Here is a 23,724-nt window from a genome sequence, read left to right on the forward strand (position 1 = left end):
CTTTTACTATCCTGGGCAGGACCGTTATACCTGCCTGCCGCTACGGGGGCTCCGCAGGCAGTGAGCAGGGACTGACATGTGTAGGAATGGGGCAGGGGCCTTACGCCTGCCTGACGCTACAGGGGCTCTGCAGGCAGTGAGCAGGGACTGGCATGTGTAGGAATGGGGCAGGGCCCTTGCGCCTGTCTGATACTACGGGGGCTCCGCAGGCAGTGAGCAGGGACTGGCATGTGTAGGAATGGAGCAGGGCCCTTACACCTGCCTGACGCTACGGGGGCTCCGCAGGCAGTGAGCAGGGACTGGCACGTGTAGGAATGGGGCAGGGCCCTTACACCTGCCTGACGCTACGGGGGCTCCGCAGGCAGTGAGCAGGGACTGGCGTGTGTAGGAATGGGGCAGGGCCCTTACACCTGCCTGACGCTACAGGGGCTCCCCTGGCAGTCAGCAGGGACTGGCATGTGTTGGAATGGGGCAGGGCCCTTACACCTGCCTGACGCTACAGGGGCTCCGCAGGCAGTGAGCAGGGACTGGCGTGTGTAGGAATGGGACAGGGCCCTTACACCTGCCTGACGCTATGGGGGCTCCGCAGGCAGTGAGCAGGGACTGGCATGTGTAGGAATGGGGCAGGGCCCTTACACCTGCCTGACGCTACGGGGGCTCCGCAGGCAGTGAGCAGGGACTGGCATGTGTAGGAATGGGGCAGGGCCCTTACACCTGCCTGACGCTACGGGGGCTCCGCAGGCAGTGAGCAGGGACTGGCGTGTGTAGGAATGGGGCAGGGCCCTTACACCTGCCTGACGCTACGGGGGCTCTGCAGGCAGTGAGCAGGGACTGGCACGTGTAGGAATGGGGCAGGGCCCTTACACCTGCCTGACGCTACAGGGGCTCCGCAGGCAGTGAGCAGGGACTGACATGTGTAGGAATGGGGCAGGGCCCTTACACCTGCCTGACGCTACGGGGGCTCCGCAGGCAGTGAGCAGGGACTGGCATGTGTAGGAATGGGGCAGGGCCCTTACACCTGCCTGATGCTACAGGGGCTCCGCAGGCAGTGAGCAGGGACTGGCATGTGTAGGAATGGGGCAGGGCCCTTACACCTGCCTGACGCTATGGGGGCTCCGCAGGCGGTGAGCAGGGACTGGCATGTGTAGGAATGGGGCAGGGCCCTTACACCTGCCTGACGCTACGGGGTCTCCGCAGGCAGTGAGCAGGGACTGGCATGTGTAGGAATGGGGCAGGGCCCTTACACCTGCCTGATGCTATGCGGGCTCCGCAGGCAGTGAGCAGGGACTGGCACGTGTAGGAATGGGGCAGGGCCCTTACACCTGCCTGATGCTACGGGGGCTCCGCAGGCAGTGAGCAGGGACTGGCATGTGTAGGAATGGGGCGGGGCCCTTACACCTGCCTGACGCTACGGGGGCTCCGCAGGCAGTGAGCAGGGACTGGCGTGTGTAGGAATGGGGCAGGGCCCTTACACCTGCCTGATGCTACGGGGGCTCCGCAGGCAGTGAGCAGGGACTGGCGTGTGTAGGAATGGGGCAGGGCCCTTACACCTGCCTGATGCTACGGGGGCTCCGCAGGCAGTGAGCAGGGACTGGCATGTGTAGGAATGGGGCAGGGCCCTTACACCTGCCTGATGCTATGGGGGCTCCGCAGGCAGTGAGCAGGGACTGGCATGTGTAGGAATGGGGCAGGGCCCTTACACCTGCCTGACGCTACGGGGGCTCTGCAGGCAGTGAGCAGGGACTGGCATGTGTAGGAATGGGGCAGGGCCCTTACACCTGCCTGACGCTATGGGGGCTCCGCAGGCAGTGAGCAGGGACTGGCGTGTGTAGGAATGGGGCAGGGCCCTTACACCTGCCTGACGCTATGGGGGCTCCGCAGGCAGTGAGCAGGGCCTGGCGTGTGTAGGAATGGGGCAGGGCCCTTACACCTGCCTGACGCTACGGGGGCTCCGCAGGCAGTGAGCAGGGACTGGCATGTGTAGGAATGGGGCAGGGCCCTTACACCTGCCTGACGCTATGGGGGCTCCGCAGGCGGTGAGCAGGGACTGGCATGTGTAGGAATGGGGCAGGGCCCTTACACCTGCCTGACGCTATGGGGGCTCCGCAGGCAGTGAGCAGGGACTGGCATGTGTAGGAATGGGGCAGGGCCCTTACACCTGCCTGACGCTACGGGGGCTCCGCAGGCAGTGAGCGGGGACTGGCATGTGTAGGAATGGGGCAGGGCACTTACACCTGCCTGATGCTATGGGGGCTCCGCAGGCAGTGAGCAGGGACTGGCATGTGTAGGAATGGGGCAGGGCCCTTACACCTGCCTGACGCTACAGGGGCTCCGCAGGCAGTGAGCAGGGACTGGCATGTGTAGGAATGGGGCAGGGCCCTTATACCTGCCTGACGCTATGGGGGCTCCGCAGGCAGTGAGCAGGGACTGGCATGTGTAGGAATAGGGCAGGGCCCTTACACCTACCTGACGCTATGGGGGCTCCGCAGGCAGTGAGCAGGGACTGGCGTGTGTAGGAATGGAGCAGGGCCCTTACACCTGCCTGACGCTACAGGGGCTCCGCAGGCAGTGAGCAGGGACTGGCATGTGTAGGAATGGGGCAGGGCCCTTACACCTGCCTGACGCTATGGGGGCTCCGCAGGCAGTGAGCAGGGACTGGCATGTGTAGGAATGGGGCAGGGCCCTTACACCTACCTGACGCTATGGGGGCTCCGCAGGCAGTGAGCAGGGACTGGCGTGTGTAGGAATGGTGCAGGGCCCTTACACCTGCCTGACGCTACAGGGGCTCCGCAGGCAGTGAGCAGGGACTGGCATGTGTAGGAATGGGACAGGGCCCTTACGCCTGCCTGACGCTATGGGGGCTCCGCAGGCAGTGAGCAGGGACTGGCACGTGTAGGAATGGGGCAGGGCCCTTACACCTGCCTGACGCTGTGGGGGCTCCGCAGGCGGTGAGCAGGGACTGGCATGTGTAGGAATGGGGCAGGGCCCTTACACCTGCCTGACGCTACGGGGGCTCCGCAGGCAGTGAGCAGGGACTGGCATGTGTAGGAATGGGGCAGGGCCCTTACACCTGCCTGACTCTACGGGGGCTCCGCAGGCGGTGAGCAGGGACTGGCATGTGTAGGAATGGGGCAGGGCCCTTACACCTGCCTGACGCTACAGGGGCTCCGCAGGCAGTGAGCAGGGACTGGCATGTGTAGGAATGGGGCAGGGCCCTAACACCTGCCTGACGCTACGGGGGCTCCGCAGGCGGTGAGCGGGGACTGGCATGTGTAGGAATGGGGCAGGGCCCTTACACCTGCCTGACGCTACGGGGGCTCCGCAGGCAGTGAGCAGGGACTGGCATGTGTAGGAATGGGGCAGGGCCCTTACACCTGCCTGACGCTACGGGGGCTCCGCAGGCAGTGAGCGGGGACTGGCATGTGTAGGAATGGGGCAGGGCCCTTACACCTGCCTGACGCTACGGGGGCTCCGCAGGCAGTGAGCGGGGACTGGCGTGTGTAGGAATGGGGCAGGGCCCTTACACCTGCCTGACGCTACAGGGGCTCCGCAGGCAGTGAGCAGGGACTGGCATGTGTAGGAATGGGGCAGGGCCCTTACACCTGCCTGACGCTACGGGGGCTCCGCAGGCAGTGAGCAGGGACTGGCATGTGTAGGAATGGGGCAGGGCCCTTACACCTGCCTGACGCTACGGGGGCTCCGCAGGCAGTGAGCAGGGACTGGCATGTGTAGGAATGGGGCAGGGCCCTTACACCTGCCTGACGCTATGGGGGCTCCGCAGGCAGTGAGCAGGGACTGGCATGTGTAGGAATGGGGCAGGGCCCTTACACCTGCCTGACGCTATGGGGGCTCCGCAGGCAGTGAGCAGGGACTGGCATGTGTAGGAATGGGGCAGGGCCCTTACACCTGCCTGACGCTACAGGGGCTCCGCAGGCAGTGAGCAGGGACTGGCATGTGTAGGAATGGGGCAGGGCCCTTACACCTGCCTGACGCTACGGGGGCTCCGCAGGCAGTGAGCAGGGACTGGCATGTGTAGGAATGGGGCAGGACCCTTACACCTGCCTGACGCTACGGGGGCTCCGTAGGCAGTGAGCAGGGACTGGCATGTGTAGATATGGGGCAGGACCCTTACACCTGCCTGACGCTACGGGGGCTCCGTAGGCAGTGAGCAGGGACTGGCATGTGTAGGAATGGGGCAGGACCCTTACACCTGCCTGACGCTATGGGGGCTCCGTAGGCAGTGAGCAGGGACTGGCATGTGTAGGAATGGGGCAGGACCCTTATACCTGCCTGACGCTATGGGGGCTCCGCAGGCAGTGAGCAGGGACTGGCATGTGTAGGAATGGGGCAGGGCCCTTACACCTACCTGACGCTATGGGGGCTCCGCAGGCAGTGAGCAGGGACTGGCATGTGTAGGAATGGGGCAGGGCCCTTACACCTACCTGACGCTATGGGGGCTCCGCAGGCAGTGAGCAGGGACTGGCGTGTGTAGGAATGGGGCAGGGCCCTTACACCTGCCTGACGCTACAGGGGCTCCGCAGGCAGTGAGCAGGGACTGGCATGTGTAGGAATGGGGCAGGGCCCTTACACCTGCCTGACGCTACGGGGGCTCCGCAGGCAGTGAGCAGGGACTGGCATGTGTAGGAATGGGGCAGGACCCTTACACCTGCCTGACGCTACGGGGGCTCCGTAGGCAGTGAGCAGGGACTGGCATGTGTAGGAATGGGGCAGGACCCTTACACCTGCCTGACGCTATGGGGGCTCCGTAGGCAGTGAGCAGGGACTGGCATGTGTAGGAATGGGGCAGGACCCTTACACCTGCCTGACGCTATGGGGGCTCCGTAGGCAGTGAGCAGGGACTGGCATGTGTAGGAATGGGGCAGGACCCTTACACCTGCCTGACGCTATGGGGGCTCCGCAGGCAGTGAGCAGGGACTGGCATGTGTAGGAATGGGGCAGGGCCCTTACACCTACCTGACGCTATGGGGGCTCCGCAGGCAGTGAGCAGGGACTGGCATGTGTAGGAATGGGGCAGGGCCCTTACACCTACCTGACGCTATGGGGACTCCGCAGGCAGTGAGCAGGGACTGGCGTGTGTAGGAATGGGGCAGGGCCCTTACACCTGCCTGACGCTACAGGGGCTCCGCAGGCAGTGAGCAGGGACTGGCATGTGTAGGAATGGGACAGGGCCCTTACGCCTGCCTGATGCTATGGGGGCTCCGCAGGCAGTGAGCAGGGACTGGCACGTGTAGGAATGGGGCAGGGCCCTTACACCTACTTGACGCTATGGGGGCTCCGCAGGCAGTGAGCAGGGACTGCCGTGTGTAGGAATGGGGCAGGGCCCTTACACCTGCCTGACGCTACAGGGGCTCCGCAGGCAGTGAGCAGGGACTGGCATGTGTAGGAATGGGACAGGGCCCTTACGCCTGCCTGACGCTATGGGGGCTCCGCAGGCAGTGAGCAGGGACTGGCACGTGTAGGAATGGGGCAGGGCCCTTACACCTGCCTGACGCTGTGGGGGCTCCGCAGGCGGTGAGCAGGGACTGGCATGTGTAGGAATGGGGCAGGGCCCTTACACCTGCCTGACGCTACGGGGGCTCCGCAGGCAGTGAGCGGGGACTGGCATGTGTAGGTATGGGGCAGGGCCCTTACACCTGCCTGACGCTACGGGGGCTCCGCAGGCAGTGAGCGGGGACTGGCATGTGTAGGAATGGGGCAGGGCCCTTACACCTGCCTGAAGCTACGGGGGCTCCGCAGGCAGTGAGCAGGGACTGGCATGTGTAGGAATGGGGCAGGGCCCTTACGCCTCCCTGACGCTATGGGGGCTCCGCAGGCAATGAGCAGGGACTGGCGTGTGTAGGAATGGGGCAGGGCCCTTACACCTGCCTGACGCTACAGGGGCTCCGCAGGCAGTGAGCAGGGACTGGCATGTGTAGGAATTGGGCAGGGCCCTTACACCTGCCTGACGCTATGGGGGCTCCGCAGGCAGTGAGCAGGGACTGGCATGTGTAGGAATGGGGCAGGGCCCTTACACCTGCCTGACGCTATGGGGGCTCCGCAGGCAGTGAGCAGGGACTGGCATGTGTACGAATGGGGCAGGGCCCTTACACCTGCCTGACGCTATGGGGGCTCCGCAGGCAGTGAGCAGGGACTGGCATGTGTAGGAATTGGGCAGGGCCCTTACACCTGCCTGATGCTATGCGGGCTCCGCAGGCAGTGAGCAGGGACTGGCACGTGTAGGAATGGGGCAGGGCCCTTACACCTGCCTGACGCTACAGGGGCTCCGCAGGCAGTGAGCAGGGACTGGCATGTGTAGGAATGGGGCAGGGCCCTTACACCTGCCTGACGCTACGGGGGCTCCGCAGGCAGTGAGCAGGGACTGGCGTGTGTAGGAATGGAGCAGGGCCCTTACACCTGCCTGACGCTACAGGGGCTCCGCAGGCAGTGAGCAGGGACTGGCGTGTGTAGGAATGGGGCAGGGCCCTTAAACCTGCCTGACGCTACAGGGGCTGTGCAGGCAGTGAGCAGGGACTGGCATGTGTAGGAATGGGGCGGGGCCCTTACACCTGCCTGACGCTACGGGGGCTCCGCAGGCAGTGAGCAGGGACTGGCGTGTGTAGGAATGGGGCAGGGCCCTTACACCTGCCTGACGCTACGGGGGCTCCGCATGCAGTGAGCAGGGACTGGCGTGTGTAGGAATTGGGCAGGGCCCTTACACCTGCCTGATGCTATGGGGGCTCCGCAGGCAGTGAGCAGGGACTGACATGTGTAGGAATGGGGCAGGGCCCTTACGCCTCCCTGACGCTATGGGGGCTCCGCAGGCAGTGAGCAGGGACTGGCATGTGTAGGAATGGGGCAGGGCCCTTACACCTGCCTGACGCTATGGGGGCTCCGCAGGCAGTGAGCAGGGACTGGCATGTGTAGGAATGGGGCAGGGCCCTTACACCTGCCTGATGCTATGGGGGCTCCGCAGGCAGTGAGCAGGGACTGACATGTGTAGGAATGGGGCAGGGCCCTTACGCCTCCCTGACGCTATGGGGGCTCCGCAGGCAGTGAGCAGGGACTGGCGTGTGTAGGAATGGGGCAGGGCCCTTACACCTGCCTGACGCTATGGGGGCTCCGCAGGCAGTGAGCAGGGACTGGCATGTGTAGGAATGGGGCAGGGCCCTTACACCTGCCTGATGCTATGGGGGCTCCGCAGGCAGTGAGCAGGGACTGGCATGTGTAGGAATGGGGCAGGGCCCTTACGCCTGCCTGACGCTACGGGGGCTCCGCAGGCAGTGAGCAGGGACTGGCATGTGTAGGAATGGGGCAGGGCCCTTACACCTGCCTGATGCTATGGGGGCTCCGCAGGCAGTGAGCAGGGACTGGCATGTGTAGGAATGGGGCAGGGATCTTACACCTGCCTGACGCTATGGGGTCTCCACAGGCAGTGAGCAGGGACTGGCATGTGTAGGAATTGGGCAGGGCCCTTACACCTGCCTGATGCTACAGGGGCTCCGCAGGCAGTGAGCAGGGACTGGCATGTGTAGGAATGGGGCAGGGCCCTTACACCTGCCTGACGCTATGCGGGCTCCGCAGGCAGTGAGCAGGGACTGGCATGTGTAGGAATGGGGCAGGGCCCTTACACCTGTCTGACGCTATGGGGGCTCCGCAGGCAGTGAGCAGGGACTGGCATGTGTAGGAATGGGGCAGGGCCCTTACACCTGCCTGACGCTACGGGGGCTCCGCAGGCAGTGAGCGGGGACTGGCGTGTGTAGGAATGGGGCAGGGCCCTTACACCTGCCTGACGCTACAGGGGCTCCGCAGGCAGTGAGCAGGGACTGGCATGTGTAGGAATGGGGCAGGGCCCTTACACCTGTCTGACGCTATGGGGGCTCCGCAGGCAGTGAGCGGGGACTGGCATGTGTAGGAATGGGGCAGGGCCCTTACACCTACCTGACGCTATGGGGGCTCCGCAGGCAGTGAGCAGGGACTGGCGTGTGTAGGAATGGGGCAGGGCCCTTACGCCTCCCTGACGCTACGGGGGCTCCGCAGGCAGTGAGCAGGGACTGGCATGTGTAGGAATGGGGCAGGGCCCTTACACCTGCCTGACGCTATGGGGGCTCCGCAGGCGGTGAGCAGGGACTGGCATGTGTAGGAATTGGGCAGGGCCCTTACACCTGCCTGACGCTATGGGGGCTCCGCAGGCAGTGAGCAGGGACTGGCATGTGTAGGAATGGGGCAGGGCCCTTACGCCTCCCTGACGCTACGGGGGCTCCGCAGGCAGTGAGCAGGGACTGGCATGTGTAGGAATGGGGCAGGGCCCTTACACCTGCCTGACGCTATGGGGGCTCCGCAGGCGGTGAGCAGGGACTGGCATGTGTAGGAATTGGGCAGGGCCCTTACACCTGCCTGACGCTATGGGGGCTCTGCAGGCAGTGAGCAGGGACTGGCATGTGTAGGAATTGGGCAGGGCCCTTACACCTGCCTGACGCTACGGGGGCTCCACAGGCAGTGAGCAGGGACTGGCATGTGTAGGAATGGGGCAGGGCCCTTACACCTGCCTGACGCTATGGGGGCTCCGCAGGCGGTGAGCAGGGACTGGCATGTGTAGGAATTGGGCAGGGCCCTTACACCTGCCTGACGCTATGGGGGCTCTGCAGGCAGTGAGCAGGGACTGGCATGTGTAGGAATTGGGCAGGGCCCTTACACCTGCCTGATGCTACAGGGGCTCCGCAGGCAGTGAGCAGGGACTGGCATGTGTAGGAATGGGGCAGGACCCTTACACCTGCCTGACGCTATGCGGGCTCCGCAGGCAGTGAGCAGGGACTGGCATGTGTAGGAATGGGGCAGGGCCCTTACACCTGTCTGACGCTATGGGGGCTCCGCAGGCAGTGAGCAGGGACTGGCATGTGTAGGAATGGGGCAGGGCCCTTACACCTGCCTGACGCTACGGGGGCTCCGCAGGCAGTGAGCGGGGACTGGCGTGTGTAGGAATGGGGCAGGGCCCTTACACCTGCCTGACGCTACAGGGGCTCCGCAGGCAGTGAGCAGGGACTGGCATGTGTAGGAATGGGGCAGGGCCCTTACACCTGTCTGACGCTATGGGGGCTCCGCAGGCAGTGAGCGGGGACTGGCATGTGTAGGAATGGGGCAGGGCCCTTACACCTACCTGACGCTATGGGGGCTCCGCAGGCAGTGAGCAGGGACTGGCGTGTGTAGGAATGGGGCAGGGCCCTTACACCTGCCTGACGCTATGGGGGCTCCGCAGGCAGTGAGCAGGGACTGGCATGTGTAGGAATGGGGCAGGGCCCTTACACCTGCCTGACGCTATGCGGGCTCCGCATGCAGTGAGCAGGGACTGGCATGTGTAGGAATGGGGCAGGGCCCTTACGCCTCCCTGACGCTACGGGGGCTCCGCAGGCAGTGAGCAGGGACTGGCATGTGTAGGAATGGGGCAGGGCCCTTACACCTGCCTGACGCTATGGGGGCTCCGCAGGCGGTGAGCAGGGACTGGCATGTGTAGGAATTGGGCAGGGCCCTTACACCTGCCTGACGCTATGGGGGCTCCGCAGGCAGTGAGCAGGGACTGGCATGTGTAGGAATGGGGCAGGGCCCTTACGCCTCCCTGACGCTACGGGGGCTCCGCAGGCAGTGAGCAGGGACTGGCATGTGTAGGAATGGGGCAGGGCCCTTACACCTGCCTGACGCTATGGGGGCTCCGCAGGCGGTGAGCAGGGACTGGCATGTGTAGGAATTGGGCAGGGCCCTTACACCTGCCTGACGCTATGGGGGCTCTGCAGGCAGTGAGCAGGGACTGGCATGTGTAGGAATTGGGCAGGGCCCTTACACCTGCCTGATGCTATGCGGGCTGTGGTCTGTATGGGTCTAATGGCTGCTTGCATGCCAGGGTTTCCTGCTGTAACATCGTCAGGACAGAATCTCTACCTGTGAGGCCAATGCCCTTCCTGCTGGTTGTGGGAGACTCATGTTGGCCTCTCCTTCTTATGCCAGGGGTGTGAGTGCATGGCGTATGTGTCTCTGTGTTTGTGTGTGTGGCGTCTGTGTTTGCGTGTGTGTGGCATCTGTGTTTGTGTGGCGTATGGGTTTGGTGTGTGGGACGTCTGTGTGTGTTTGTGTGTGTGTGGCATTTGTGTGTGTGTATGGGGTCAGTGTGTGTGGTGTCTGTATGTTTGTGGGGCGTTGGTGTGTGTGACATTTGTATATGTGTGTGACGTCTGTGAGGTTTGGCTTTGTTGTATTTCTGTGTGTGTGTGGCGTCTGTGTGTTTGTGTGGCTTTGTTGTGTCTGTGCGTGTGTGTGACGTTTGTGTGTGTGTGTATGTGGGTCTATATGTGTGACATCTGTGAGGTATGGCTTTGGTGTGTGTGTGTGTGTGTGTGTATATGGGGGTCTATGTGTTTGACATCTGTGATATATGGCTTTGGTGTGTGTATGTGTGACGTCTGTGGGTGTATGGCTTTGGTGTATGTGTGTGTGTATGACTTTGGTGTGTGTGGTGTCTGTGTGTGTGTATGGCTTTGGTGTGTGTGTGTGTGTGTATGTGTGTGACGTCTGTGTGTGTATGGCTTTGGTGTGTGTGGTGTCTGTGTGTGAATGGCTTTGGTGTGTGTATGGCTTTGGTGTGTGTGTGTATGGCTTTGGTGTGTGTGTGTATGGCTTTGGTGTGTGTATGGAGTCTGTGTGTATGGCTTTGGTGTGTGTGTGTGTATGGCTTTGGTGTGTGTGTGTATGGCTTTGGTGTGTGTGTGTATGGCTTTGGTGTGTGTGTGTATGGAGTCTGTGTGCATGGCTTTGGTGTGTGTGGGGTCTGTGTGCATGGCTTTGGTGTGTGTATGGAGTCTGTGTGAATGGCTTTGGTGTGTGTGTGGGGTCTGTGTGTATGGCTTTGGTGTGTGTATGGAGTCTGTGTGTATGGCTTTGGTGTGTGTATGGAGTCTGTGTGCATGGCTTTGGTGTGTGTATGGAGTCTGTGTGTATGGCTTTGGTGTGTGTGTGGGGTCTGTGTGAATGGCTTTGGTGTGTGTGTGTGTATGGCTTTGGTGTGTGTGTGGGGTCTGTGTGTATGGCTTTGGTGTGTGTGTGTGTGTGTGTGTGTGTGTGTGTGTGTATGGCTTTGGTGTGTGTGTGACATCTGTGTGTGTATGGCTTTGGTGTGTGTATGGAGTCTGTGTGTATGGCTTTGGTGTGTGTGTGTGTGTGTGTGTGTGTGTGTGTGTGTGTGTGTATGGCTTTGGTGTGTGTGTGGGGTCTGTGTGAATGGCTTTGGTGTGTGTGTGTGTGTGTGTGTATGGCTTTGGTGTGTGTGTGGGGTCTGTGTGAATGGCTTTGGTGTGTGTGTGTGTGTGTATGGCTTTGGTGTGTGTGTGGAGTCTGTGTGTATGGCTTTGGTGTGTGTGTGTGTGTGTGTGTGTGTATGGCTTTGGTGTGTGTGTGGGGTCTGTGTGTATGGCTTTGGTGTGTGTGGTGTCTGTGACGTCTCTGTGTGTGTATGGCTTTGGTGTGTGTATGGAGTCTGTGTGTATGGCTTTGGTGTGTGTATGGAGTCTGTGTGCATGGCTTTGGTGTGTGTATGGAGTCTGTGTGCATGGCTTTGGTGTGTGTATGGAGTCTGTGTGCATGGCTTTGGTGTGTGTATGGAGTCTGTGTGCATGGCTTTGGTGTGTGTATGGAGTCTGTGTGCATGGCTTTGGTGTGTGTATGGAGTCTGTGTGCATGGCTTTGGTGTGTGTATGGAGTCTGTGTGCATGGCTTTGGTGTGTGTATGGAGTCTGTGTGCATGGCTTTGGTGTGTGTATGGAGTCTGTGTGCATGGCGTGTAAGTACTTAGATGGCTCCCACCCCGCTGAGCACCACATTCCATTCGCTGACTGACCTCTTCTCTGTCTTCCCTCCCGTCCTGTGCTCTAGGTTTGCTGGGCGCTGCCTCCTGCACAGGGGTCTACGGACTTTCCTCTCTGTACTTACCCTGCACAGCACCAGCTGTAAGTGGCCGGATCATATAACCTCACAGCGCGTTGGTTTTCTGTAGCGTCTCTTGTACCGGCATTCGGTCCCAGTGTGGCTGTATGCACATGAATGTATACATCAGATGGGGGGAAGGCGGCACCCACCACAGCTGAAGGGGTATCACTATTAGGGTCTGCTCCACCGCTGTTCCTAGTGCAGCAGATAACTGGTGCGTTTCTCTGTGTGTGAGCACCGGTTACATTCCACCGCAGGCGAGATCCGAGATACCATATCACCTGTGCATCTGTCCGCAGACCCCCGAGACACCGCTAATGTGCCCTCTATCGCCTGTGCATCTGTCTGCAGACCCCCGAGGCACCGCTAATGTGCCCTATGTCGCCTGTGCATCTGTCCGCAGACCCCCGAGGCACCGTTAATGTGCCCTATATCACCTGTGCATCTGTCCGCAGACCCCCGAGCACCGCTAATGTGCCCTATATCACCTGTGCATCTTTCCGCAGACCCCCGAGGCACCGCTAATGTGCCCTCTATCGCCTGTGCATCTGTCCGCAGACCCCCGAGGCACCGCTAATGTGCCCTATGTCACCTGTGCATCTGTCCGCAGACCCCCGAGGCACCGCTAATGTGCCCTATATCGCCTGTGCATCTGTCTGCAGACCCCCGAGGCACCGCTAATGTGCCCTATATCGCCTGTGCATCTGTCCGCAGACCCCCGAGGCACCGCTAATGTGCCCTATATCGCCTGTGCATCTTTTCGCAGACCCCCGAGGCACCGTTAATGTGCCCTATATCACCTGTGCATCTGTCCGCAGACCCCCGAGGCACCGCTAATGTGCCCTCTATCGCCTGTGCATCTGTCCGCAGACCCCCGAGGCACCGCTAATGTGCCCTATGTCACCTGTGCATCTGTCCGCAGACCCCCGAGGCACCGCTAATGTGCCCTATATCGCCTGTGCATCTGTCTGCAGACCCCCGAGGCACCGCTAATGTGCCCTATATCGCCTGTGCATCTGTCTGCAGACCCCCGAGGCACCGCTAATGTGCCCTATATCGCCTGTGCATCTGTCCGCAGACCCCCGAGGCACCGCTAATGTGCCCTATATCGCCTGTGCATCTTTCCGCAGACCCCCGAGGCACCGTTAATGTGCCCTATATCACCTGTGCATCTGTCCGCAGACCCCCGAGGCACCACTAATGTGCCCTATATCGCCTGTGCATCTTTCCGCAGACCCCCGAGGCACCGTTAATGTGCCCTATGTCACCTGTGCATCTGTCCGCAGACCCCCGAGGCACCGCTAATGTGCCCTATATCGCCTGTGCATCTTTCCGCAGACCCCCGAGGCACCGCTAATGTGCCCTATGTCACCTGTGCATCTTTCCGCAGACCCCCGAGGCACCGCTAATGTGCCCTATGTCACCTGTGCATTTGTCCGCAGACCCCCGAGGCACCGCTAATGTGCCCTATGTCGCCTGTGCATCTGCCCGCAGACCCCCGATCCACCGCTAATGTGCCCTATATAACCTGTGCATCTGTCCGCAGACCCCCGAGGCACCGCTAATGTGCCCTATGTCGCCTGTGCATCTGTCCGCAGACCCCCGAGGCACCGCTAATGTGCCCTATATCGCCTGTGCATCTGTCCGCAGACCCCCGAGGCACCGCTAATGTGCCCTATATCACCTGTGCATCTGTCCGCAGACCCCCGAGGCACCGCTAATGTGCCCTATGTCGCCTGTGCATCTGCCCGCAGACCCCCGATCCACCGCTAATGTGCCCTATATCACCTGTGAATCTGTCCGCAGACCCCCGAGGCACCGCTAATGTGCCCTATGTCGCCTGTGCATCTGTCCGCAGACCCCCGAGGCACCGCTAATGTGCCCTATATCGCCTGTGCATCTGTCCGCAGACCCCCGAGGCACCGCTAATGTGCCCTATGTCGCCTGTGCATCTGTCCGCAGACCCCCGAGGCACCGCTAATGTGCCCTATATCGCCTGTGCATCTCTCCGCAGACCCCCGAGGCACCGCTAATGTGCCCTATATCACCTGTGCATCTGTCCGCAGACCCCCGAGGCACCGCTAATGTGCCCTATGTCGCCTGTGCATCTGCCCGCAGACCCCCGATCCACCGCTAATGTGCCCTATATCACCTGTGCATCTGTCCGCAGACCCCCGAGGCACCGCTAATGTGCCCTATGTCGCCTGTGCATCTGTCCGCAGACCCCCGAGGCACCGCTAATGTGCCCTATATCGCCTGTGCATCTGTCTGCAGACCCCCGAGGCACCGCTAATGTGCCCTATATCGCCTGTGCATCTGTCCGCAGACCCCCGAGGCACCGCTAATGTGCCCTATATCGCCTGTGCATCTGTCCGCAGACCCCCGAGGCACCGCTAATGTGCCCTATATCGCCTGTGCATCTTTCCGCAGACCCCCGAGGCACCGTTAATGTGCCCTATATCACCTGTGCATCTGTCCGCAGACCCCCGAGGCACCACTAATGTGCCCTATATCGCCTGTGCATCTTTCCGCAGACCCCCGAGGCACCGTTAATGTGCCCTATGTCACCTGTGCATCTGTCCGCAGACCCCCGAGGCACCGCTAATGTGCCCTATATCGCCTGTGCATCTTTCCGCAGACCCCCGAGGCACCGCTAATGTGCCCTATGTCACCTGTGCATCTTTCCGCAGACCCCCGAGGCACCGCTAATGTGCCCTATGTCACCTGTGCATTTGTCCGCAGACCCCCGAGGCACCGCTAATGTGCCCTATGTCGCCTGTGCATCTGCCCGCAGACCCCCGATCCACCGCTAATGTGCCCTATATAACCTGTGCATCTGTCCGCAGACCCCCGAGGCACCGCTAATGTGCCCTATGTCGCCTGTGCATCTGTCCGCAGACCCCCGAGGCACCGCTAATGTGCCCTATATCGCCTGTGCATCTGTCCGCAGACCCCCGAGGCACCGCTAATGTGCCCTATATCACCTGTGCATCTGTCCGCAGACCCCCGAGGCACCGCTAATGTGCCCTATGTCGCCTGTGCATCTGCCCGCAGACCCCCGATCCACCGCTAATGTGCCCTATATCACCTGTGCATCTGTCCGCAGACCCCCGAGGCACCGCTAATGTGCCCTATGTCGCCTGTGCATCTGTCCGCAGACCCCCGAGGCACCGCTAATGTGCCCTATATCGCCTGTGCATCTGTCCGCAGACCCCCGAGGCACCGCTAATGTGCCCTATGTCGCCTGTGCATCTGCCCGCAGACCCCCGATCCACCGCTAATGTGCCCTATATCACCTGTGCATCTGTCCGCAGACCCCCGAGGCACCGCTAATGTGCCCTATGTCGCCTGTGCATCTGTCCGCAGACCCCCGAGGCACCGCTAATGTGCCCTATATCGCCTGTGCATCTGTCCGCAGACCCCCGAGGCACCGCTAATGTGCCCTATATCACCTGTGCATCTGTCCGCAGACCCCCGAGGCACCGCTAATGTGCCCTATGTCGCCTGTGCATCTGCCCGCAGACCCCCGATCCACCGCTAATGTGCCCTATATCGCCTGTGCATCTGTCCGCAGACCCCCGAGGCACCGCTAATGTGCCCTATGTCGCCTGTGCATCTGTCCGCAGACCCCCGAGGCACCGCTAATGTGCCCTATATCGCCTGTGCATCTCTCCGCAGACCCCCGAGGCACCGCTTATGTGCCCTATATCGCCTGTGCATCTGTCCGCAGACCCCCGAGGCACCGCTAATGTGCCCTATATCGCCTGTGCATCTGTCCGCAGACCCCCGAGGCACCACTTATGTGCCCTATATCACCTGTGCATCTGTCCGCAGACCCCCGAGGCACCGCTAATGTGCCCTATATCACCTGTGCATCTGTCCGCAGACCCCCGAGGCACCGCTAATGTGCCCTATATCACCTGTGCATCTGTCCGCAGACCCCCGAGGCACCGCTAATGTGCCCTATATCACCTGTGCATCTGTCCGCAGACCCTGAGCACCGCTAATGTGCCCTTTATCACCTGTGCATCTGTCCGCAGACCCCGAGCACCGCTAATGTGCCCTATATCGCCTGTGCATCTGTCCGCAGACCCCCGAGGCACCGCTTATGTGCCCTATATCGCCTGTGCATCTGTCCGCAGACCCCCGAGGCACCGCTTATGTGCCCTATATCGCCTGTGCATCTGTCCGCAGTCCCCCGATGCACCGCTAATGTGCCCTATATCACCTGTGCATCTATCCGCAGACCCCCGAGGCACCGCTAATGTGCCCTATATCGCCTGTGCATCTGTCCGCAGACCCCCGAGGCACCGCTAATGTGCCCTATATCACCTGTGCATCTATCCGCAGACCCCCGAGGCACCGCTAATGTGCCCTATATCACCTGTGCATCTATCTGCAGACCCCCGAGGCACTGCTAATGTGCCCTATGTCACCTGTGCATATGTCCGCAGACCCCCGAGGCACTGCTAATGTGCCCTATATCACCTGTGCATCTGTCCGCAGACCCGTGAGGCACCGCTAATGTGCCCTATATCACCTGTGCATCTGTCTGCAGACCCCCGAGGCACCGCTAATGTGCCCTATATCACCTGTGCATCTGTCCGCAGACCCCCGAGCAATCTGAGCAACGGAGGTTGACCATCGGTGATGTTCCCTTGATTATTATAAATGTTCTCCTACAGTATAGCAGCAGTTACAGGACCGCGCCAACACACATAGGGGCCCATTTAAGAATGCTCACAATGTGATCTGGGTGGAATCTTATCATTACACATTGCAATATGGGATCATAACACCCAAATGTACGACCCTGCAGACACAGGGCGATTAGTGCTGACCCCCTGACCTCATTGCCACGCCGGCAGTGCGTTCTGTAGACCATAGGCACAATGTGCTACCGCCATCTCAGAATGGGACCAGATATTGATAGATCGGGCTTCATCGCATCCCCCATACAAACCTATGCGGGGTAGGAGAGATCGGAGATTGCTGCTGCGGTCCCTGCTACATACATTCATTTTATTATGAACAGTTTCTTATATAGCGCACACATATTCCGCAGCGCTGTACAGAGAATATTATTACCAGTTATTATATAGCGCACACATATTCCGCAGCGCTGTACAGAGACTATTATTACCAGTTATTATATAGCGCACACATATTCCACATCGCTGTACAGATAATATTATTACCAGTTATTATATAGTGCACACATATTCCGCAGCGCTGTACAGAGACTATTATTACCAGTTATTATATAGCGCACACATATTCCGCAGCGCTGTACAGAGATTATTATTACCAGTTATTATATAGCGCACACATATTCCGCAGCGCTGTACAGAGAATATTATTACCAGTTATTATATAGTGCACACATATTCCGCAGCGCTGTACAGAGAATATTATTACCAGTTATTATATAGCGCACACATATTCCACAGCGCTGTACAGAGACTATTATTACCAGTTATTATATAGCACACACATATTCCCCAGCGCTGTACAGAGAATATTATTACCAGTTATTACATAGCACACACATATTCCACAGCGCTGTGCAGAGACTATTATTACCAGTTATTATATAGCGCACACATATTCCGCAGCGCTGTACAGAGAATATTATTACCAGTTATTATATAGTGCACACATATTCCGCAGCGCTGTACAGAGAATATTATTACCAGTTATTATATAGCGCACACATATTCCACAGCGCTGTACAGAGACTATTATTACCAGTTATTTATATATCGCACACATATTCCACAGCACTGTACAGAGACTATTATTACCAGTTATTATATAGCGCACACATATTCCGCAGCGCTGTACAGAGAATATTATTACCAGTTATTATATAGCGCACACATATTCCGCAGCACTGTACAGAGAATATTACCAGTTATTATATAGCGCACACATATTCCACAGCGCTGTACAGAGAATATTATTACCAGTTATTATATAGCGCACACATATTCCGCAGCGCTGTACAGAGACTATTATTACCAGTTATTATATAGCGCACACATATTCCACAGCGCTGTACAGAAACTATTATTACCAGTTATTATATAGCGCACACATATTCCGCAGCGCTGTGCAGAGACTATTATTACCAGTTATTATATAGCGCACACATATTCCGCAGCGCTGTACAGAGAATATTATTACCAGTTATTATATAGCGCACACATATACCGCAGCGCTGTACAGAGACTATTATTACCAGTTATTATATAGCGCACACATATTCCGCAGCGCTGTACAGAGACTATTATTACCAGTTATTATATAGCGCACACATATTCCGCAGCTCTGTACAGAGAATATTATTACCAGTTATTATATAGCGCACACATATTCCACAGCGCTGTACAGAGAATATTATTACCAGTTATTATATAGCGCACACATATTCCACAGCACTGTACAGAGAATATTATTACCAGTTATTATATAGCGCACACATATTCCACAGCGATGTACAGAGGCTATTATTACCAGTTATTATATAGCGCACACATATTCCACAGCACTGTACAGAGAATATTATTACCAGTTATTATATAGCGCACACATATTCCACAGCGATGTACAGACTATTATTACCAGTTATTATATAGCGCGCACATATTCCACAGCACTGTACAGAGACTATTATTACCAATTATTATATAGCGCTCACATATTCCACAGTGCTGTACAGAGACTATTATTACCAGTTATTATATAGCGCACACATATTCCACAGTGCTGTACAGAGACTGTTATTACTAGTTATTTATATAGTGCACACATATTCCGCAGCGCTGTACAGAGAATATTATTACCAGTTATTATATAGCGCACACATATTCCGCAGTGCTGTACAGAGAATATTATTACCAGTTATTTATATAGCGCACACATATTCCACAGCGCTGTACAGAGAATATTATTACCAGTTATTATATAGCGCACACATATTCCGCAGCGCTGTACAGAGAATATTATTACCAGTTTCTTATATATCGCACACATATTCCACAGCGCTGTACAGAGACTATTATTACCAGTTATTATATAGCGCACACATATTCCGCAGCGCTGTACAGAGACTATTATTACCAGTTATTATATAGCGCACACATATTCCGCAGCGCTGTACAGAGACTATTATTACCAGTTATTTATATAGCGCACACATATTCCGCAGCGCTGTGCAGAGACTATTACCAGCTATTATATAGCGCACACATATTCCGCAGCTCTGTACAGAGACTATTATTACCAGTTATTATATAGCGCACACATATTCCGCAGCTCTGTACAGAGAATATTATTACCAGTTATTATATAGCGCACACATATTCCGCAGCGCTGTACAGAGACTATTATTACTAGTTATATTATATAGCGCACACATATTCCGCAGCGCTGTACAGAGACTATTATTACCAGTTATTGTATAGCGCACACATATTCCGCAGCACTGTACAGAGACTATTATTACCAGTTATTATATAGTGCACACATATTCCGCAGCGCTGTACAGAGAATGTTATTATATAGCGCACACATATTCCGCAGAGCTGTACAGAGACTATTATTACCAGTTATTATATAGCGCACACATATTCCGCAGCGCTGAACAGAGACTATTATTACCAGTTATTATATAGCGCACACATATTCCGCAGCGCTGTACAGAGACTATTATTACCAGTTATTATATAGCGCACACATATTCCGCAGCGCTGTACAGAGACTATTATTACCAGTTATTATATAGCGCACACATATTCCGCAGCGTTGTACAGAGACTATTATTACCAGTTATTATATATCGCACACATATTCCGCAGCTCTGTACAGAGATTATTACCAGTTATTATATAGTGCACACATATTCCACAGCGCTATACAGAGAATATGGGGGAAATTTACCAATATGAAAAACCTAGTTTTTCGTATTGGTATTTTCCCTACGACTGCATACGACTGTTTAAGTCGTATGCAAAGTCGTGTTCCGGAGGATCAGTTACAAAGCAGTCATATACGACTGCTTTGTAACCCTCCGATGGTGTAATGATTCGTATTAGCGGCCGTATATACGGCTGCTAATACGAATTATTTCTAGCAGTCTGCACGGATCAGTCAGATCCGTGCAGTCTGCAATGTGTAAAAAAAATAGAAAAAAAAAATAAATTAAAAAAAAAAAACGGCGTGGGGTCCCCCCCACAGCCGAAACCAGCACCAGGCTGAAAGAGCCGGGGCCGGTAATTAAAAATCAGGGAACCCGACAAATAGGGGTTCCCCGATTTTTAACAACCAGCCCCAGGCTCCTGCTCTGGGGCTGGTTCCCAAAATACGGGGGACAAAATGACTAGGGGTCCCCCGTATTTCAAGAACCAGCCCCAGGCAAAACCAGCCAGCGGGTAATGCCACAGCCGGGGGGAGACTTTTTATGCAAGTCCCCCCGGCCAAAGCATTAACCCTACCGACCAGTCAGCCTGGCCAGGGGCCCTGGGGGAGTGGGGACCCCCCCAATAAAGGGGTCCCCCCCCTCCAGGACTTACCTGACCAGGCTGAAGCCTGGTGCTGTCCTCGATGCCCCTGGGCGGTGGGCATCGAGCTGATGGTTTTGTGTAAAAAATAGAATAAAAACCATTGTCTTTTACTGGTGAACTATGAGTCCCAGCAAGCCTCCCCCGCAAGCTGGGACTTGGAGAACCACAAGTCCCAGCCTGCGGGGCATTAAAGGGCCCGCTGGGTCTTGTAGTTCCACAGTAAAAGAAAGAGTTAAATAAACACACTGACACACGTGAAAAATAAAAGTTTAATACATACATAACACATACATACTGATACTTACCTTTCTTGATCCCGTAGGTAGCCCTGGTCCTGATGTCCTGTGTCGTCCATGTCGGCTGTCTGCGTCGTCCTCCAGGTCCATGTCGACGGTCCGTGTCGTCCTCCAGGTCCATGGCGGTGTCCGGGTCCGAAGAAATCCATGTTGGAGCTGTGGAAGGAAATCCTACTCACCTGTTCCTGCGCTGAAGAAGTCTTCTCTTGATCCGACGTAGTCCAGGTAATCTTCCTGCTGTCGCCGGTCCCCGCTGTCTGCGCTGTCCGTGCATCGCGCTGAGGAGAGATGCTGAAGTTTCATATTCGGCGCCTCTCCTCAGACTGAATTCTATTGGCCGCCTAGCAGGCCAATCAGGAGCCGAGAAAGTCGGCTCCTGATTGGCCTGCTAGGCGGCCAATAGAATTCAGTCTGAGGAGAGGCGCCGAATATGAAACTTCAGCATCTCTCCTCAGCGCGATGCACGGACAGCGCAGACAGCGGGGACCGGCGACAGCATGAAGATTACCTGGACTACGTCGGATCAAGAGAAGACTTCTTCAGCGCAGGAACAGGTGAGTAGGATTTCCTTCCACAGCTCCAACATGGATTTCTTCGGACCCGGACACCGCCATGGACCTGGAGGACGACACGGACCGTCGACATGGACCTGGAGGACGACGCAGACAGCCGACATGGACGACACAGGACATCAGGACCAGGGCTACCTACGGGATCAAGAAAGGTAAGTATCAGTATGTATGTGTTATGTATGTATTAAACTTTTATTTTTCACGTGTGTCAGTGTGTTTATTTAACTCTTTCTTTTACTGTGGAACTACAAGACCCAGCGGGCCCTTTAATGCCCCGCAGGCTGGGACTTGTGGTTCTCCAAGTCCCAGCTTGCGGGGGAGGCTTGCTGGGACTCATAGTTCACCAGTAAAAGACAATGGTTTTTATTCTATTTTTTACACAAAACCATCAGCTCGATGCCCACCGCCCAGGGGCATCGAGGACAGCACCAGGCTTCAGCCTGGTCAGGTAAGTCCTGGAGGGGGGGGACCCCTTTATTGGGGGGGTCCCCACTCCCCCAGGGCCCCTGGCCAGGCTGACTGGTCGGTAGGGTTAATGCTTTGGCCGGGGGGACTTGCATAAAAAGTCTCCCCCCGGCTGTGGCATTACCCGCTGGCTGGTTTTGCCTGGGGCTGGTTCTTGAAATACGGGGGACCCCTAGTCATTTTGTCCCCCGTATTTTGGGAACCAGCCCCAGAGCAGGAGCCTGGGGCTGGTTGTTAAAAATCGGGGAACCCCTATTTGTCGGGTTCCCTGATTTTTAATTACCGGCCCCGGCTCCTTCAGCCTGGTGCTGGTTTCGGCTGTGGGGGGGACCCCACGCCGTTTTTTTTTTTTATTTATTTATTTTTCTATTTTTTTACACTGAAGCCTGCACGGATCTGACTGATCCGTGCAGGCTTAAAGCAAATAGAACAGGAAAATGGTGTTCTATTTTCCTGTCGTATTTGCGTGGGTGTTTCACACCACTAAGCAGCCGTATTGTCAGTACGGCTACTTAGTAAATCAGAAATCACCATTCTTTGAATGGTGATTTCTGTCGTATTCTATCGATGGTGTAGACATTCGTATTTGTAAATACAAATACGAATGTTCCATCTTTAGGACTACGATTTGTTGTATTTTTGGGATTGTAAATCCCGAAAATACAAATTCGTAAAAAAAAGGTGTATTTCTCCCTACGAATACACCTTTTTTCTACGAATCCATTTTGGTAAATGTCCCCGTATATGACCATTCACATCAGTCCCTGCCCCAGTGGAGCTTACAATCTATATTCTCCTACACACACAGAAATTCCAACACACACAGAAATTCTAGAGTTACAGTAATTTGTTGGAAGCCAATTAACCTACTAGTATATTTTTGGATTGTAGGAGGACACCGGAGTAAACCCATGCAAGTACAGGGCGAATATACAAACTCCGCACAGTTAGAGCCATGGTGGGGATAGAACCCATGACCTCAGCGCTGTGAGGCAGTAATGTAACCATTACACCGTCCGTACTGCCCCGTATATATAACACATGGTGGGGATAGAACCCATGACCTCAGTGCTGTGAGGCAGTAATGCTAACCATTACACTGTCCATACTGCCCCGTATATATAACACATGGTGGGGATAGAACCCATGACCTCAGTGTTGTGAGGCAGTAATGTAACCATTACACCATCTGTACTGCCCCGTATATATAACATGGTGGGGATAGAACCCATGAACTCAGCGCTGTGAGGTAGTAATGCTAACCATTACACCGTCCGTACTGCCCCGTATATATAACACATGGTGGGGATAGAACCCATGACCTCAGTGTTGTGAGGCAGTAATGCTAACCATTACACCATCCATACTGCCCCGTATATATAACACATGGTGGGGATAGAACCCATGACCTCAGTGCTGTGAGGCAGTAATGTAACCATTACACCATCTGTACTGCCCCGTATATATAACACATGGTGGGGATAGAACCCATGACCTCAGCACTGTGAGGCAGTAATGTAACCATTACACCATCCGTACTGCCACGTATATATAACACATGGTGGGGATAGAACCCATGACCTCAGCACTGTGAGGCAGTAATGTAACCATTACACCGTCCGTACTGCCCCGTATATATAACACATGGTGGGAATAGAACCCATGACCTCAGCGCTGTGAGGCAGTAATGCTAACCATTACACCATCCGTACTGCCCTGTATATATAACACATGGTGGGGATAGAACCCATGACCTCAGCACTGTGAGGCAGTAATGTAACCATTACACCATCCGTACTGCCCCGTATATATAACACATGGTGGGGATAGAACCCATGACCTCAGTGCTGTGAGGCAGTA

At 56.4% G+C, this 23,724-nt stretch overlaps 1 protein-coding gene across 1 annotated transcript in view; it reads left to right on the plus strand.

Annotated features, from left to right (window-relative positions):
- SHTN1 (shootin 1) overlaps nucleotides 1–23,724 on the plus strand; it is a 370,192-nt gene that overhangs the window by 224,441 nt on the left and 122,027 nt on the right. The gene's annotated exons all lie outside the window — the stretch shown is intronic.

The sequence above is a fragment of the Crinia signifera genome, chromosome 6 (assembly GCF_055691185.1).
Source record: "Crinia signifera chromosome 6, ASM5569118v1, whole genome shotgun sequence".
Classification (NCBI taxonomy): Eukaryota; Metazoa; Chordata; class Amphibia; order Anura; family Myobatrachidae; genus Crinia; species Crinia signifera.